At 43.8% G+C, this 16,859-nt stretch overlaps 1 protein-coding gene across 10 annotated transcripts in view; it reads right to left on the bottom strand.

Moving 5' to 3' along the window:
• THRB (thyroid hormone receptor beta) overlaps positions 1 to 16,859 on the bottom strand; it is a 382,425-nt gene that overhangs the window by 118,154 nt on the left and 247,412 nt on the right. The gene's annotated exons all lie outside the window — the stretch shown is intronic.

Here is a 16,859-nt window from a genome sequence, read left to right as displayed (position 1 = left end):
TGCTTCTCAAGGTATGGTCTGTGGGCCAGCAGTCTCGGCATTGCCTGAGAGCTTGTGAGAAATAGAAAATTTGGGCACCCCCTCAGTCAGAATCTGCATTTGGACAAGACCCGCAGGTGATTCATGTGCACTTTAAAGTCATAGACATACTGCCCTAGAGAACTGAGTCCATATTCTCATCTGCCCATTTATGACTTGTCCTCGTCAGAGCTGAACTCCCCCCCTCACCACTATCTTAATGAGATCCAAGAGCAACAGACAGACTTGGCCCTCAGGCTGGGGATGGAGGCCTGGTGCGCATCAGTGGCCAGAGGTGCACTGACCCAGGGAAGAATGCCAAGGAAGGCCGCACACAGGATGACACAGATGGACACTGGCGGGTGATGAACCTGGGTCACAGTCCTTCAGCATATTGCTGGAGACAGATTAGGATTAGGTTTCTTTTTCTGGAGTGTGTCCTGTGGCCAGTGGTAGATGGTGGTAGCATGTTGGCTTAGGAATAGCACTGAAGCCTGAGGCATGGGCTTGAGGTCCAATGTTGTAATATACTACTAGCTGTGGGATCAGAGGAAGTAATTTCAAAGCACTGGAAACATGATTTCTTCAGTGTAAGATGAAACTAACACTTGTCCTACTTATTTCACAAGGCTGCTATTTCTGAGGTTTGAAGATGATGTGAGTAGAAGTGCTGGGTAATCTATAATGTACTGTGCACATGAAAGGGAGGAACAATCTTGTTAAATAACTGGTTGGAGAAGAAGAAGAAGGAGGTAGAGGAAGTGTGTGGATTATGTTTACAACACAGATTTATACATAGCCATTCATGCTCTGTCTCCACATCTAATGCTGCAGCAATGACTTCAAACCTTGATCATACTTCTTGTCCCATTCTGTGGAAATTACATGTTTACATGGCTACCTTTCCACCACACTGTAATCTCTTTGTGGCAGAACTGCCTTTCTCATGCTTATATCTTCTACACTGAGCAGAATGTCAGATACATAACAGGCACTCAACAATATATGTTGAACAACTAAATAAAATAAAATGAATGAAGTTGATATAGCATAGTGTAAGCTGCCAAATTGGCATCTGATGGAGGGGATGAGTATTCACTGCTAGGAAAAAGCATTCTTGCCTCTGATTAGCTCGTCAAGGGTCTCTACCACAAGCCCTTTGTCCCATCTTTGTTCACCCGTCCAGCAGCGTTTTGAGTGAGAGGCACCAGGTTCTGAGCTGCTGTAGGTGAGAGCACAGGTCGTACCTACAGTATTGCGGGTCCTGACTCTGTTGCTCCTCTTAGAAACTGTGCTGCCATTAACCACCCCCTCCGAACCCACGGAAGCTGCCATGTTTTCACAAGCTACCACTCCTGAATATTCTAAAGAGGTGGAGGAACTTGGCTTGGACTGTGCCCCACCACAGTGCCCCACCTCTGGCCAAACTGGCTCAAGACTTGAGGTGGACTAATAGGATGATTTTTCAGGATGAAAGAAAGGGAGGGAGTGAAGGAGAGAGAAAGAGATATTATCTAGTTCCTCTCTAGGGACAGAATTTATCATAAGTTAAAACTCTAAAACTGAGAACATATCTCTCAGCCACCTGGAAAAAGTCCATTTGAAGGTGAGAGAGAGGATCCATCTGACATTCACAGACAGCCTGAAGTGAAAGGAGAAAGCTGTGGTGTCTCTTGGCTCTTCTTGAGGCCCAGCTGTATCCTCTTCTGCTCCTCCAGGGATTTGGCTATTCAGTCCTTCCTTGGATGCCCTCAGTAAAATATTACCCTTTTTACAATAAGCTGGTTTGACTTAGGTTTCTGTCACTTGCAACCAAAAGAATCCTGACTGATAATATTAAAATACAACATTAATACAACTGTATCAGTATAGTTTTGTATGCTTTTTATTGTCTCGAAGGCGAAGCTATAAAATCCTGGTTATGTCCTTATGATATTATCAGTTAAAAATATCTTCATTTTCAAAATTCCAATTGAATAGGCATATGAACTACAGGAAATTATTGTGTGTGGGGCAGAAAGTATCTAGGAATGGAAAAAATCTTAATTCTTATTAAGACTTTAAAAATAGCGTTATCACCACAAAATTTGGTACTAATTTTTCTGTCTAGTACTATTTTCCTTCAACCATAGTACAATTTTGTACTTCAGTATTTTAGTGTTACTGTTACTATATAACAGAAATAGTATTACTAATACTATTAATAGTATACTAGTGTTACTTTTACTGTAGTACTTTGGTATTATTTAGTATTTACTAGTATTTAGTACAATTTTCCTTCAGTGAGCTCTAGAGTTTTCAATGTAATTCCAGTAAAGCTTCCAACAATCCCTCAGGGAAGGCAGGTATCCCGAGGTCTCCTTTCCCGGTCTCCTATCCTACGTGGTGGGTGTTGGTAAAATGCTCTGTACTGAGCAGGGGAATCCCAAGATGGTCCTTTCCACAGCCTTGGCAGAGGCCTGGAGCTCACCAGCAAATCATGGGATCAAAGGAGAAAATGAAGTCCAAAAGAACTTAAAAGTAAAGCAAGCTGAGTTTCTTTATTTGCCAGGAAGGAAACAAGCATAGCGAAGGGCTTTGTAGGTCAGTGAGGAGGAAGGGTCAAGGAGTTGATGGGTTAGAAAGGGGTGGCTATGCTAATGAAGGATTGATACCTAGCATCTGTGTGTCATTCATTAAATCATCTCCTGTTTCTCTCTGGTCAGGGAAGCGTTTTCAATTAGATCCAGTGAGGGTCTGTGTACCATGGCCCTTCAAAGTCGATGGTCCTTTAACCGCTTCAACAGTTCAGCACTAGGGGAAGGGAAATGCCATTCCATTTAGTCTTCTAGGCAAGTGCTACCCAAGTGGAGAATATTCCTTTGACATGGGTCATTCATTTGTTTGGTTATTGCGAGGCCTTGGTTGAGGCTACTCTGCTCAGGCAATGCCCTAGGTTTTGTTCAAAGACAACCCTGTGGCCTGCCCACAAGCAGCTTCTAAACTAACGGAGAGAACTGCACCAAATAAATGCAAAAATGTATACAGGTTTCACCTTACCTGTCTCTTCAGAGTAGACTGGGGCCATGAGAGAAGGAAAGGTCATTTCTACTGGGGCTTATTTGGGGAGGATTTTGAGTGGAGGTGACCCCAGGCCTTTAGGCCCTTCTTTTAAACAGACCTCTCCCCAGGTTATGATTTAACCCTTTGTTCTCATCCTTGTGCTCCTAAGGCCCATGGACAACTCTGCATGGAATAAGCTTCATACAGAAAAACTGGGTGGCGCCTTTACATTACGCAGGTTTTAAGCAGGGGCGTGATATGAACCAATGTGCGTTTTTAAAGCTTTACAGCAGCTCGTGGGTGGAGAGCAGACTGGTCAGGCCATGGCAGGTCCAGAAGAGAGAAAAAGGTGCTGGAACTTGAGTGGAGGTGGTGGAGATGGTGAGAGGGCTAGGTGTTTAAGTGACATTTAGGAGATAGAAACAAGACTTGCGAAGAATGTGATATGAGCATTTAACACTGAGATAAACACTGCGGATGCAGATAGGTTAAGATTGGAGACTCTCTGCCCTCAAGGAATTTACAATCCATTTTATAAGCTGCTTGGGAAGGAAGTGCTAAAAATAAAAATCATAGATGCCATGTGCCAAGGGGTGGTGCTGAGAATCACGCAGGTGGAGCCTTCCTCTGCCAGTTCTACCCGTTCTCAGCCCAGTGCTGTGTCCCTTAAATAAAGCTCATTCCACTCATTGGAAGAATAGAAAAGCAGGCATTCACCGCTCAAACACATAAAATGTGTTTGTATTTTAAAAATACAAATGATGGTAAAGTTATTATTGAATCCTCTGAAACTGAAAAGTAAATGGAATTATTATCAACACTTAGTAAATAGGTCCAGGGACTTTGGAAGGCTTTGGGCTCCATGCCACACTGTGAACTATGGCTGCTGCTAATTACTCTAACAGCATCCTGGGCTGCATGGACAGAAATATAGCCTGTAGCTGGGTACCATGGCGTGCACTTGATACTCTTAACTACTTGGGAGGCCAAGGTGGGAAGACTGCTTGAGCCCAGGAGTTTGAGACCAGCCCGGGCAACATAATGAGACCCTGTATCAAAAAAATGGAAAGAAAGAAAGAAAGAAAAGAAAAAAAGAAAGGAAGAAAGAAAGAAGGAGGGAAGGAAGGAAGGAAAAGAAAGAAAGAAAGAAAGAAAGAAAAATGAAGAAAGAAAGAGAAAGAAAGAGCCTGTAGGACATTGGTCAGACCACATGTGGGCTGCTACATTTTAAGAGGGATGTCTCATGTACAATATCCTGGATGATGGAAAACATGTCTTAAGGATACATGGAAGGCAACCTAGAAAAGGGAAGAGTCACATGAGGGGTAGAGAGTGGTCTTAAAATATCTGAGAAGCTGTCACGTGGAAGAGAGTGCAGGCGTGTTCAGTGGGCAGAGGATGAGTGGAGAGATGCTGTTGGAGACTGCTGAGGGGCCTTTCCCTGCCCTGCCTGACGTCTAAGAAGATGCATGTCTCATAGGCTGGGGCGGCCACACAGAAGAACACAGTCTCCTTACCTTGCACAGCTTTTTGCTCTCAGGGCATGTTAAGCCTGTCTTGAGAAGACCTGGGTCTTTAAGCTGCAATAAAGCAGGCACCGTGTGTATGAAATGGCTCCAGGGACAAGCTAAAATCCTGCTCCATGTCCCTGTCCCTTCAAATTCTCCTTGAAAGCTTCATTCTTTAGCAGAGTGATCTCAACTATTAGGGAGTGTGCTCTCCTCAAGAAATGTAATGAAAAATTACATTTCCATTTAATTATATCACTTGCCCCTCCCCTTGAAAAATGGGCAAGCGATTTGGTATATATTTTCGGAGGGTTCACAGATACTTTACACGTGCAAAATCTACTCACAGCTGCCATATTAAGCTTTGGCTATGGACTTTGATCATTCTTAAAATGCAGATAGCTAATGGAAAAGATATAAGTTGATGTAAATGTGATCTAGTGAATAGAATGAAAAGGAGACACAAGAGCTATTTTTGGTTGGGAGCAAAGAGAAGAGAACCTACCAGCAGTAAATTCCTTTGTGGTTGGAAGATGAGTTTCTAAAAAACAAGCCTGGAGGCTGAAGAGGAATCCATCAACCCAAGGATCTGTCTAGGGCCGCCCCATTAACCCCATCAGACACCAACTCAGGCTTTAGATAATTCAAGATGAATTACTCATGGAGCCCACCCCTGCAAAGCTTAGGTGAAGAACCAACCTGTAACTCAGGGGCAGAAGAGCTGAGGAAGAGGGATAAAAGATATGTTTGAAGGCACTGAAGAGACTATGATTAATTACACCCGTATGAGGGAACCCAATGGTGTTATGTGAGTTTGGCTTTGGAAAAATGAGCTGGGATTTTTTTTCCAGGCAGGGGATGAAGAGCATGGCTCAGAAGTACCAAAAGAGCACAGCGTATGTGATTGTAGGAGCAGGGCAGGAAGTGACCATGAATGACACTGCAAATGTAGTTTCAGGCCAGATGGTGAAGGGTCTTGATAGAGTTGCTGTGGAACTTGGGCTTTATCCTGTGAAAAATGGGGAGCCACGGAAGGTCTTTAGGCAGTGATCCAGTGTGAGAAAGGCAGCCCTGCTGCAGTGTGGAGGAGGCCTGCTTGGGAGGATCACCCCTTGGTGGCACCTCTTTGAGTGGGATCATTGCTGTTAGGTTGATGCAAAAGCAATTGCAGTTTTTGCCATTACTTCTAATTGCTTTTGTTTTTGCACCGACCTAATACTTTACTGTCTCAGTATTCAAGGTCACAAGGCTAGACCAGTGCCAGAGAGAACACCTCAACTCCTTCTTGTAGAACTCCAGCACGCTTGCCCTGACCACACACATTTGTCCCCTTGCGTTTCCTTTCTCTGTATCGAAACTACAGCACTGAAGGGGCATCAGTAAAAATTACCCCATGAAAAATCTTTCCACGTAGACCTGGTGAGTCATTGTTTATCCAATCTGTGCACTGAATCAAAACATGCTTCCCCTCATAGCTCATCATCAACCTTTTCGGAGGAGGGGGGTTTGTGGCCTTTTCAAACTGTCTTCCTTAGTTTTTCTTCTTGGCTGTCTCAGGAGGAAGGGTAGCAGAGTGTCATGCAGCCTGATGTATCAGATGATGAGATTTAACAGGGCTCATCTATTAATACTTCAGCAGGTGCTTCATGGGCCGCCCAAGGAAGCCATGACTGACTGAGTTGGGGGCTGTGGGTTGGGGAACCTTCATTAGTAATTCTCTTGGTTCATTTTAAAAGGTCAGACCCATGAGTGTTATGTTATTACATACCCTAGCCAAAGACTATTAAAACTGGGAAGGCCTTCAGAGAAGGACATATCCATCTTCTCACCTGACATTGAGCAAACATGACTAGATGCAGAATCAGTGGACGTGCTAGATTTCCTAAGAAGTTGCTGTGTAAGAGGGGGGCATAGCTTGGGGATGTGTCTTGAACTTGTGTTTAGGTAGCAAGCAACTATTTTTTTGAAGTTTATTTGGTATTGTGGGGTGCTGGGCATGACTGGAGTTCATGGGATGGGGCTGAGCCCCTCACCCCACCCTGTCCCCACTTGAGCCTTCTCACAGCTCTGTCTGTGGCATTTGGAAGCACAGCTGAATAAATGCAAATGGCTGTCCCCCTATGTGGGCTGTACCCCATGCTAGGAGGGCATTGAGGTTGTGGATCTCTTAGGGGTAAAAGTGGAGTTTCCCCTTCTTTTCCTCTTCCCCCTCACAGGAGGAGAGGCAGAGCTATACATCAAACTTTTGACCCTGGCATTTGGGAAATATTTTAAAGAAAAAGTCCAATCCCAGGTATGGAGGAAAGGCTCCTGGACTGGGCATCATTCCAGATGGCTTTGGATCTCAGTTTAGTAGTTTGGGGATCATGGACAAGTTTCTTTAACTCTCCAAGCCTCATTTGTGAAGATAAATCACAATTCCTGCCCTCTCAGGGTTATGCTGAGGACCAAAGGAATTGGAAAATGCCTGTAAATTTAAAAGGAGGACACAAATGTAAGGTATTGGGAGACTTCTTTATTATTATAGGCATCATTATTATTATAGATGATCTCCTCATCTCCTGGCCAGCCTCAATCATCCCAAAGGCATGGGGAACTGAAGCTCTTGCCTAGTCTAACTTTAAGGTTACCTGAGGTCATTTAAAGACTCAAGAACAATAGAAAGCCCACCTCCCCAGATGCTGTCATTACCAAGATTAAAAGGAGGTGAAACTGCTTCTCCTTCACCTGCCATTCTCTTCTTGCAAGGTGAATTTTACCTTTTGTGAAAAAAATTTTTCCCTTTCAAGGTTACTTTGCATGTTCATTTAACCTTGTTATGGGGAGTAAGAAAGTTTGGACACAGAAATAAATTTGTTCCCAAGTCTATAGCATCCTGAGTGCAGCCCCAGTTGTCCTTCCCTGAGGCCTTTGTATTTTAATATTAAATCTAGGACCCAATGAAGCGAATAAATAATGGCTGAATTTCTCATGACAGGAATCAGTTAAGAACTCAAACAGGAGAACAGAGGCAAGGTGTTTTCAAATCATACATGCTGTGATCCACCTTTTGTATTCAGTAAAACTAACCCTATTTGGGAATGTAGTATCAAAAAGTCAGTAAGAGAAAAAATATGAAAAGCTAGCGTAGTTAGACTGGGCATGAGGCTAAAGAGGAACATAAAACTCTGAGTTAGTTAAAATGTGGAAAACTAGTGAAAGCTCTGTCTGTCCTGTAGCCCAGGTATTAATCTGAGTGGGTCACCTCTTGGAGGGGAAGGCAGTCAGAATTTCTCCACTGGGTGTGGCAGGAGACTCATGCTCCACATAACAGACTTTAGCAAATGACTGTTGAATGGCAAAGCTATACTTTTCCTTTCAGATTTTCAGGCAGTCTCTGTAAGTGTTTTGCCTTCAGGAAGGGAGATAATTCAACCAGGGTCTGTGGTTGAAACTGAGCTTAATTTGCTATTGCTGATATTTCTTTTTGTTCTTAGTAAAATAATTCACTTTTACTTCCACTCCACCCACTCTCTCAATTCCAGTTCAACAATCTCATTCTAGAGTTCCCTCTACTCTTTATGTTAGTCAACATCCATGCCAAATCATCATCCTCTTCTCTCTCTTCCCCTTCCCCTCTCCTTTTCCACCTCTCTCCCAGGCAAAGTCACCATGGCATGTTGCAAAGAGCATCGGCCTCGCCACTTAAATATGGGATACTGAGTCAGGAGTAACCATTCCTAAAATGGGAATAAGGCTGTACATCTCAAAGGAGACATTGGGTTAAGTGGGACGTGCACACTTAATCCATGGTAGTATTCTACACCCTTCTATGCTGCGTTCTGGGGCCACAAGTAGAGTAAAATCTAATTCCTGTGTTGAGGACTAGGTCAGTGGTGGCAGAGGTGGAGTGGGCCTTAAAACAAACAAAGCCTCCTGCAAATCCAAAAGCATCAACTACATCTAATTTATTGTCACACTGAGTGAAACATGGAGCACTTTTAAGCCAAATAAGGTAGTGATAGAAAAATAAAGAAAACAGCCAGTAAAAGTTTTATGAGACCAACCTGAAAGGACCAGCTTGGCCACCTGCTGTTCATAGTGCAGTTTCCTTATGGCTGTCTTTCTCTACAGGTGGACTATCATCTCTGAACACTCCTAAGAAATGGAAGATAGTCTCTTAAGAGGACAGCCCAGAGGTAGTTTGAGGAAACGTCTGACAGCAGGAAAAACAACTTCAACAGATGCCCCTTTGGCCAAAGAGTGCTGTTAAAACTGACTCTACTGACACCTGGTGGAGAGTAGGGTAACTTCTCCCTGCTAAAGAGGCTGTGTGTGTGTGTGTGTGTGTGTGTGTGTGTGTGTGTGGTGTGTATGTGTGTGTGTGATGAACAGACTGGAAACACATTCATCATGTCAGGGAAATTAATTCCTAAGGAATGAGGGTACCATGCAGAACCACCAGATGCCAGAATATATAATTGTGGTTAGGTGACTCACTGAGACACATGCATGAAAAAAACAAACAAGAATGTGAAAATAAAACATTAAGACTGCAGCAAACGATTATTGATTTTTTAAAAGAGTTTGATATTGAGTAAGACAATAACAAACAATCCACTCACTCCCGCAACCCTGGATAGCGTCATAAGAAATGACTCTAGTACCTGACCCCTTGATAATATCATCTGAAATTTAAAAGAAAATTCAATCTTGTCCCAGGGAGACAGTGTCTTTCAGTCTGAGCCAGTGCTCTGCTGCCTCTGGAATCTGCAGTGAGCTCCTTCAGATTATTAACCTTGGGATAAAAAGAATAATCTTCCTAAATGGGGTGTTATGAAGACTGCTGTGCTCCTAAAATTCCCTTGAAGATGAAAATAAAATTATCCTAATAAATATAGTTATAACTGTTTGCTACTTCTTCAATGTCAAATGGGAGGCAGGGGACATGGGGCTACATTGCAAAGCTCTTGCAGAAATTGACTTCGGAAACTTTGTCTCCATTCTCATGCATTAGGTTCTTTTTTTTTGAGACAGAGTCTCACTCTGTCACCCAGGCTGGAGTGCAGTGGCATGATCTCAGCTCACAGCAACCTCCTTCTCCGGGGTTCAAGCAATTCTCCTATCTCAGCCTCCTGAGTAGTTGGAATTACAGGCACAAGCCATCATGCCTGGCTAAGTTTTGTATTTTTAGTAGAGCTAGGGTTTCACCATGTTGACCAGGCTGGTCTTGAACTCTTGGCCTCAAGTGATCGGCCCACCTTGGCCTCCGAAAGTTCTGGGATTAGGCGTGAGTCACTGCATCCAGTTGCACATTAGGTTCTTGTTTGATTCTGCTTGGAAAAGGTTCTGTTGGCTCTTTATCAGAAATTCCAGTGGTTTTCTTTGAGGTGTCAGGTGTATGGCATAGCACACACAGCCGGAATTTGTCTTTCAACAGCGTGTATCAAAGGTGATTTTCAGGAATGCACCAGAGCAATTAGAGCAATTATTAGTTCCAACTTGCAAGAATTAATCCATCATATTTGGGACACTAAATGAGAATTTAGATCATCATTATTATTATTTGATGGAGTCTTGCTATGTTGCCCAGGCTGGTCTCGAACTCCTGATCTCAAGCAATTCTCCTGTCTCGGCCTCTATCATTATTATTTATTATTTTGAAAAATCACAGGAGCCTTGGTTAAGGGTTGTCTCAGGGAGCTAGGATGGGTAGATCTGGGTAGGAAGCGTATAAAGGAAAGAAGTCCCTCAAAGATGCATATAGTTCTAATTTTCTTTCAGCTTCTCCCCTGCTAATATTTACATTTAGAATGTGTATTTCCTGCAATGTGATGGCTTGAATGCATGATCCTGCCAGAATGTGTACAGTTAAACTATACCTGGGGACAGTCATGCTGTAACAGAGATTCCCAACTTTCTCAGTGTATGTCACTCTTAGTGTTTCAGTAATATTTTTTACGGTGACTCTAGGTCAAAAGAGATACTTAAATGCCCTGTTTATGAAGTTATGAGGTCCAAACAGCTTGATAGTTGGATGTGCATTGTGTCTGACAGCTTTTCTGGGTTTCTCTCAAAAATTAAAAACATCCCACTGTACTTCTGTGGGGTTGCTGTGGTACCCAAGGTGCTCTGGTTACAGATTTTGGGAACCATGGCTGTAACAGCTTTGAAAATCAGTGAAAAGTCGAAAAGTGTGATTTGCATTATCTCCTTTCACCCCTCACTCTTTGTGAGTCCATGGCCACAACATTTGACCTAAAGGTGCCATTTAAAAGTTTCATACAGCCAAGTGAGTCGGTCTGGCTTACCACTTGGTGTAGAGAGTGTGAGAAAGAGACACAGAGTGAAGCCTTAGCAGGATTTAAGGCAGTCCTGGGAATAAATCAGGCTTGGTTATTATTCAGTAGTTTACTGAGCCTGCATCAAATGGGGAGGCTGCGACGAAGAATCTAAGAAGTAAAAGAACACAGCCCTTATATAATCTGAGAAGAGGATGCAATAAGTCAGATTATCACTGGAAATTACACGGATGCCAACCATAGCTGAGAAGCTGGCTAGATACTGAACACTTCACATTCTTAGGTGAAAATCAGACAAATGAGCACAAGATGTTCATCATATTGGAAGAGTTGTATGAATATCTCAGTAGATGAATAAATGACCAGTTGCCTGCATTCCAATTCTGTGCTGCTTCTGACTTACAGGCAGCAATGAGCTACCTGTAGCATAAGCTAAACTAGTGTCTTTCAAACTTTGGTGAGCATATGAAGGGCTTGTTAAAACCAATTGCTGGGTTCCATTCCCAGAGTTTCTGATTCAGTTAGTTTGGGGTGCCTGAGAGTCTGCATTTCTAACAAGTTCCTAGGTGATCTGGATATACTTTCCAGGGCCCACATGTTGAGAACCCCCAGCCTGATCCATTTAAGAACATGTTGGAGGAACTAAGGTGCCATCCTGGTAGGCTATACTCACTCAACACATGGGAGGCACCCCCACCTCTCCATCCTGACCAGCACACGGTCAGCCTTCTCTAGAATATTTCCAGGGAATGGCAGCTTACTCTGGCCAGCACATCCAGTTCTGTTGGTGGACTGTGCCCACTGAGGGCCACTTGCATTTTAAATGGGCACACCTGAATTTGGGACGCTCAACTCCTGTGGCAACAAAATGGCAATGAGACACAATGGGAAGAGGAGTGTACCCATCGGGCACTTTGATTTTGTATTTTCCAAAAGATTGGCTTTGCACTCTGCTTACTTGTAAGTATGGGGCACAACCACAAAGGATGCAGAAAAAGCATTCTCAGTTCTCAAGGAGGGGTTTTCATGGCAGAATCATCTGAGGAGCTTTGCTCACCATCTCCAGGCCTGGGCCCAATAATGTGTACTTAGAAAAGCCACTCAGGTGATTCCATTGAGACCTTCTGCTCATGGGAGAAGTGCTTGAGTTTGAGCATGGAGACAGGTCACCCTACTGCCCTCTTAACCCTACAGCCATTTGCTCTGCCACTGCGAGCCCACATGTGTATGTCTTACTGTATTATGTCCTGCTCAACTTCTTCAGGCCTACAGAGAAATCTATTCTTGTGCCTCTTGTCACCCTTCCTTGGATGGTGGCAGTCATGACCAGTGTGGCTTATCCAAAGCATGTTGCCAATTAACACTCATTAGTTAGGTGCTAGAGAACAGATCCAAAAAGGGGTACCTGCTATTGTACCAACAAACCAAGTGCACCTTTCTAGTGGACTTCTATATTGAACCCTCCTTGCGTGACCCTTGTCCTTACTTTCTTAGAGCAGGGTTCTCAAAGTATGCAGACAGCAGAATCAGATCACTTGGGAACAAGATAGCAATGCAGATGCTCGGCCTCTATCCCAGACCTAATGAGTTATAAACTCTGAAGGTGGGGTTCGGGTCCTGTGTTTCTGACGCATGCTTGAGTTTGAGAACTACTGCTTTATAGTATTGGTGCACTCCCCTGCCCATCGCCACAAATTAGAAGGTCTTCAAAAGATAGGGACCACTCTCCTTCCTCCCCCCACAAGTTAGCACAGTGATCAGTGCATAGTAGGAGCTCAAAAAACATGAATTATTTCTTGAAGCTAGGGCAGCTGTACTGCCTGCTCACAAGAGAGAATAAACACTCCCTTGGCGTGCCACCTCTGAGAGGTTGCCAACACTGGGTCTAAATTATCTCCCATTTCTTATGGGTTGTATTTTCCATATTTACAAATCAGCTTTCCCTAAATCCTCTCCAAGTTTTTTACATTCTTTTCAGCTCAGGAAGCCAAAAACAAGATGGCATGTTTTAGCTAATGTCTGTTTCCTGCTGGGAGGGGGAAGGGCATTTCTGCATGATTCTGAAATTCCATACTCCCAGCATGGTGATTATTTTCCGAACAATAGAACCAGATTGCTGATTCATGTTCGGCTCACGGCTCCAAGCATTTTTTTTTTTTCCTGCTGTACTTGTGCCGATGCAACACAATAATGTTCTATTCATCCCTCTGAATTAGAAACGCCAGCAGCTCAGATATGCAACTGAAGAATCCCCCCTCCCCTCTGGCTTATTTAAAGCCTTCCCACAAATAACACATTTTGAAATATTAGACGGTGCTCACTTTGAGCCATTTGGTTTGGGCAAGGACAGTTAAACCTTATTTTTTTCTCAGCTGCTCCTTGCACAATGCCTGGCACACTGTCACTATTATTCTTAAACACTGTTTGTTGAGTGAATCACATACTCTCTTCTTGAGGTTCAAGCCTTATCCTTCTCTTCTGCCCTGATATATTACAATAAGCCCTTTCTTAGGTGCAGAGAGAAGGTCTTGCTCTCACATTCAGAGGCTCATGTTTGGATCCAGCCAAAGAATGAGATTGACCTCAAGGTCTGATGATCCAGGTGGGCTCCAGCCAGCCCCATCCCAGTTTGCACACTGTCTGCAGCACGAGTCCTGCCACTGCTATAGCAGCAAGATTTTTGGCTGCCTCTCAGCACAGCTTTGCCAATGAGCAAGAGGGGTCATCTGTGGGGTTTTGTTTCCTAGCTGCAAAGTCAAACCGGGGGTCAACTTAGTGCTCTGAAAGCTCTCATGGTCAACCTGGCTTTCACATCAAAATCACCTGCGCACCTTCGAAAAAAAAAAAAAAAATCCCAGTGCCCAGGTGCCCTCCAGGCCAATAAGTGTCTGTAGCTCAGGCCTCAGTTTGTAAAGCAGTGTGGGTGATTCTGATGCGCAGCCAAGATTGAGAGCCACTTAGGTTTAGGGGCCCTAAAGTAGCCTCCAAAGTAGTATCCAGGGGTCTCCTGCATCTGCCCTTGCCCCTTCTCATCTCTGTTTAAAATGGCATTCCAATAGTTAGAATACGATTCCGCTCCTGTCACCCCTCTACCCGAAATCCCACTGTGGCTCCCACAAGGATCTGCCCCATCTGCCTCTCTGTCTCTCCTCTCCCGGTTTCAGCTTCACCAACTCCTTCCTCTTCCTTGAACATGTCATATGTGCCCCCTGCAAGTGGGCCTTTTGTGTCAGGATTTTTCCTTGCTTGAAATGCTCATGCCTGCAACACCTGCTTGGGTCCCTCCCTCACCTCCATTAAGGGTTGAACACCTGAACTTCTCGGGGATGCCTATTTGAACATCCCAGTGCTGTCACCTGCCCCTTCCCTGGGCACTGCGCTTCCCAATACCCCTTATCTTCCTCTCCTGTCTCTCTTTGCCATAGTACTTAGTGTCTTTTAACATGCTGTACATTTTATTTCTGTGCTTCGCTGCTGCTGTTGTTGAGTGCTTTTTCTCCCTCTGCTAGGAAGTCAGCTCTACAGGGACAGGGATCTTTTTCGTTCTGTTCACTGATGACCCCAAGTGCTAACACAGTGTGCAGTTCATAGCAGGCCCTTAGTAAATACTTGTTAAATGGAGAACACCCTTGCTGGGGGTGCTAGGGACAGGTGCTGAATGGAGGAAGGGAGGCCCAGTGACACCAAAGGAAATAAATTTTCTCAAGAATGACAGATTTTGAGGAAACACTTATTAAATTCTAATTATGAGGAGTTGCCAGGCAATGTCTAGGTTAAAAAAAAATGCACACTATAGAGACAGGAAGTGAATGAGTGGTCAGCTACGGCTGGGTGGTGGGGGTGGGGGATTGGTTTAAGGATGGGGAGTGACTGCTCATGGATACAAGGGATCCTTTTGGTGTGGATGAAGGTATCCTGAAAGGAGATTGTGGTGACGGCAGTATATAAATGGCTGTAAATACACCAAAATCCAGTGAACTATATATTTTCAATGGGTAAACTTTGTTTTATAAATTATATCTCAATAAAACTGTTAAAAATACACACCCAACTGAAGCATCAGACAGGGTGTTAAAGACAGAGCTGAAAAAGAAATAGGCTATTATTATTTCTTGTAAGCCATGTGGATTTTCTCTGGCTTGAGTTTTGAACTGGGAGTGAGAGAGAACCTTCCTTATCTCTCATCTGCTGCCAGAGACATCTATTTATTGGTAAAGAAATGTAACTGAAACTTCTTGATCAAGGCCTACCTCAAGAGCAATTTATTTGGATTAAATGGCTTTCCTTAATAACTTCCATATCTATCAAAATTCTGCAGTCTTTTCTAGGCCTCCAGGTCAGTTTTGGAAAACAAGTAGCTACTTTGTATGAAACTGAACTTTGACACTTTTGAACTTATAATGCCAAGGAAAACTCCAGGCATGTTGACATCAGTACCATCTGCTGATGGGCAATTGCTCCGCACAAACAGAGCTCAAAATGTCTGTGGCAGTGAACTGAGATGTTGCTTAGCTAGCTGCCCTGTGAATCTTCCTCCCGAGAACTCACTGATGTTATGGTAATCTAATAACATATATCGAACAATAACAGCACATTGCAATAAAAATGATGCATGGTTATAACTCAAGGAAGACCATTCTCCCTCTTCTGGGTGCTTAACAGCATACTTTGTTAAGCTGTGAAGGGGGAAACTTTCTTTCTGCTCTCCTGCCTGTTTCTCTGCTCAAAATCTTGACATATGCCCATCAGTGCACAAAGGGTCTGTTTGAACAAAGGTCAGGAGGCTATCCAGAGTCCTGGCTTCAACCTTCTCTTTCGGGAATCCCTAAGATGTGAGCAACGTGATGATATGAGAGGACTCTTGGGGACTACTGCTATGTGTCTGGAGAACTCCTGAGGAGGACACAGTCACTGTGCCATTAATAATTAGAATGTTTGAATGAATGGATAAGTTTTCTGTTCAATGATGAAACAGAGGGCCAGAGGACTGAGAAACTTGCCCTTTGTGACCCAGCTGGCAAGGGGAAGAGTTAGACTGCCAACCACAACAAGTGCTTTTAACTGCTAAGCCATTCTGCTTCCCACCTGCAAGGTGCACATCACTCAGCTGGGTGCCATGATGGGCGCAGAGATGACTAAGCCCCACCCCTTTCCTTCTGACACATATTGACTGGTAGAGAAGACAGGATGTGCACAAACAATTCTAATTAGGGGAGGCTGTATTTACTCTATCAGAAGTACAGAGGGCCATTAGTGTGTGTGGAAGGGAAAGAATAACAAAAAAACCCAACTTTACAAAACATGGACACTCCACAGATTACCATGCCTCCCCGCACAGGGACCACGCCAATTTTCTCTGTCAAGATCCGGCTATAAACTGAGGGCCTGGTCAGGTGTGATGGCTCACACCTGTAATCCCAGCACTTTGGGAGACCAAGGCAGGCAGATCACTTGAGGTCAGGAGTTTGAGACCAGCCTGGCCAATATGGTGAAACCCCATCTCTACTAAAAATACAAAAATCAGCCAGGTGTGGTGGCACGTGCCTGTAATCCCAGCTACTTGGGAGGCTGAGGCAGGAGAATCACTTGAACCTGGGAGGCAGAGTTTGCAGTGAGCTGAGCACTCTAGCCTGGGCAACAGAGCGAGACTCTGTCACAAAACAAAACAAAACAAAACAAACAGAGGGTCTTTCATAACGTGGGTTACGTGAAGTGTAGTTTATTGGGTTGGTATCATTCTGATCATGCAATCTGGATGCTTGGACAGAATAGCTACATCAGCTTCTTTTAATATCATTTGTACATGTGTCCCCAAAGAAGATAGTATTTCCCTTACAGAGATGTTGTAGGAATTAAATGAGTTCATGCAAGAAAAGGGCTTAGGACAGTACCTTGCACATAGTAAGTGCTCAATAAATGTGAGTTGTTATTGTTACGCATAGTTAATCCTAGGTTCTGGAGAATTGAGTATTGGGTACTAGAGACCTAATTCCATAGGGTCCTGGTCATT

This window comes from Symphalangus syndactylus, chromosome 1 (assembly GCF_028878055.3).
Source record: "Symphalangus syndactylus isolate Jambi chromosome 1, NHGRI_mSymSyn1-v2.1_pri, whole genome shotgun sequence".
NCBI lineage: Eukaryota > Metazoa > Chordata > Mammalia > Primates > Hylobatidae > Symphalangus > Symphalangus syndactylus.
Note: the sequence above shows the minus strand (reverse complement) of the source record. Positions and strands in the feature narration are given on the sequence as shown.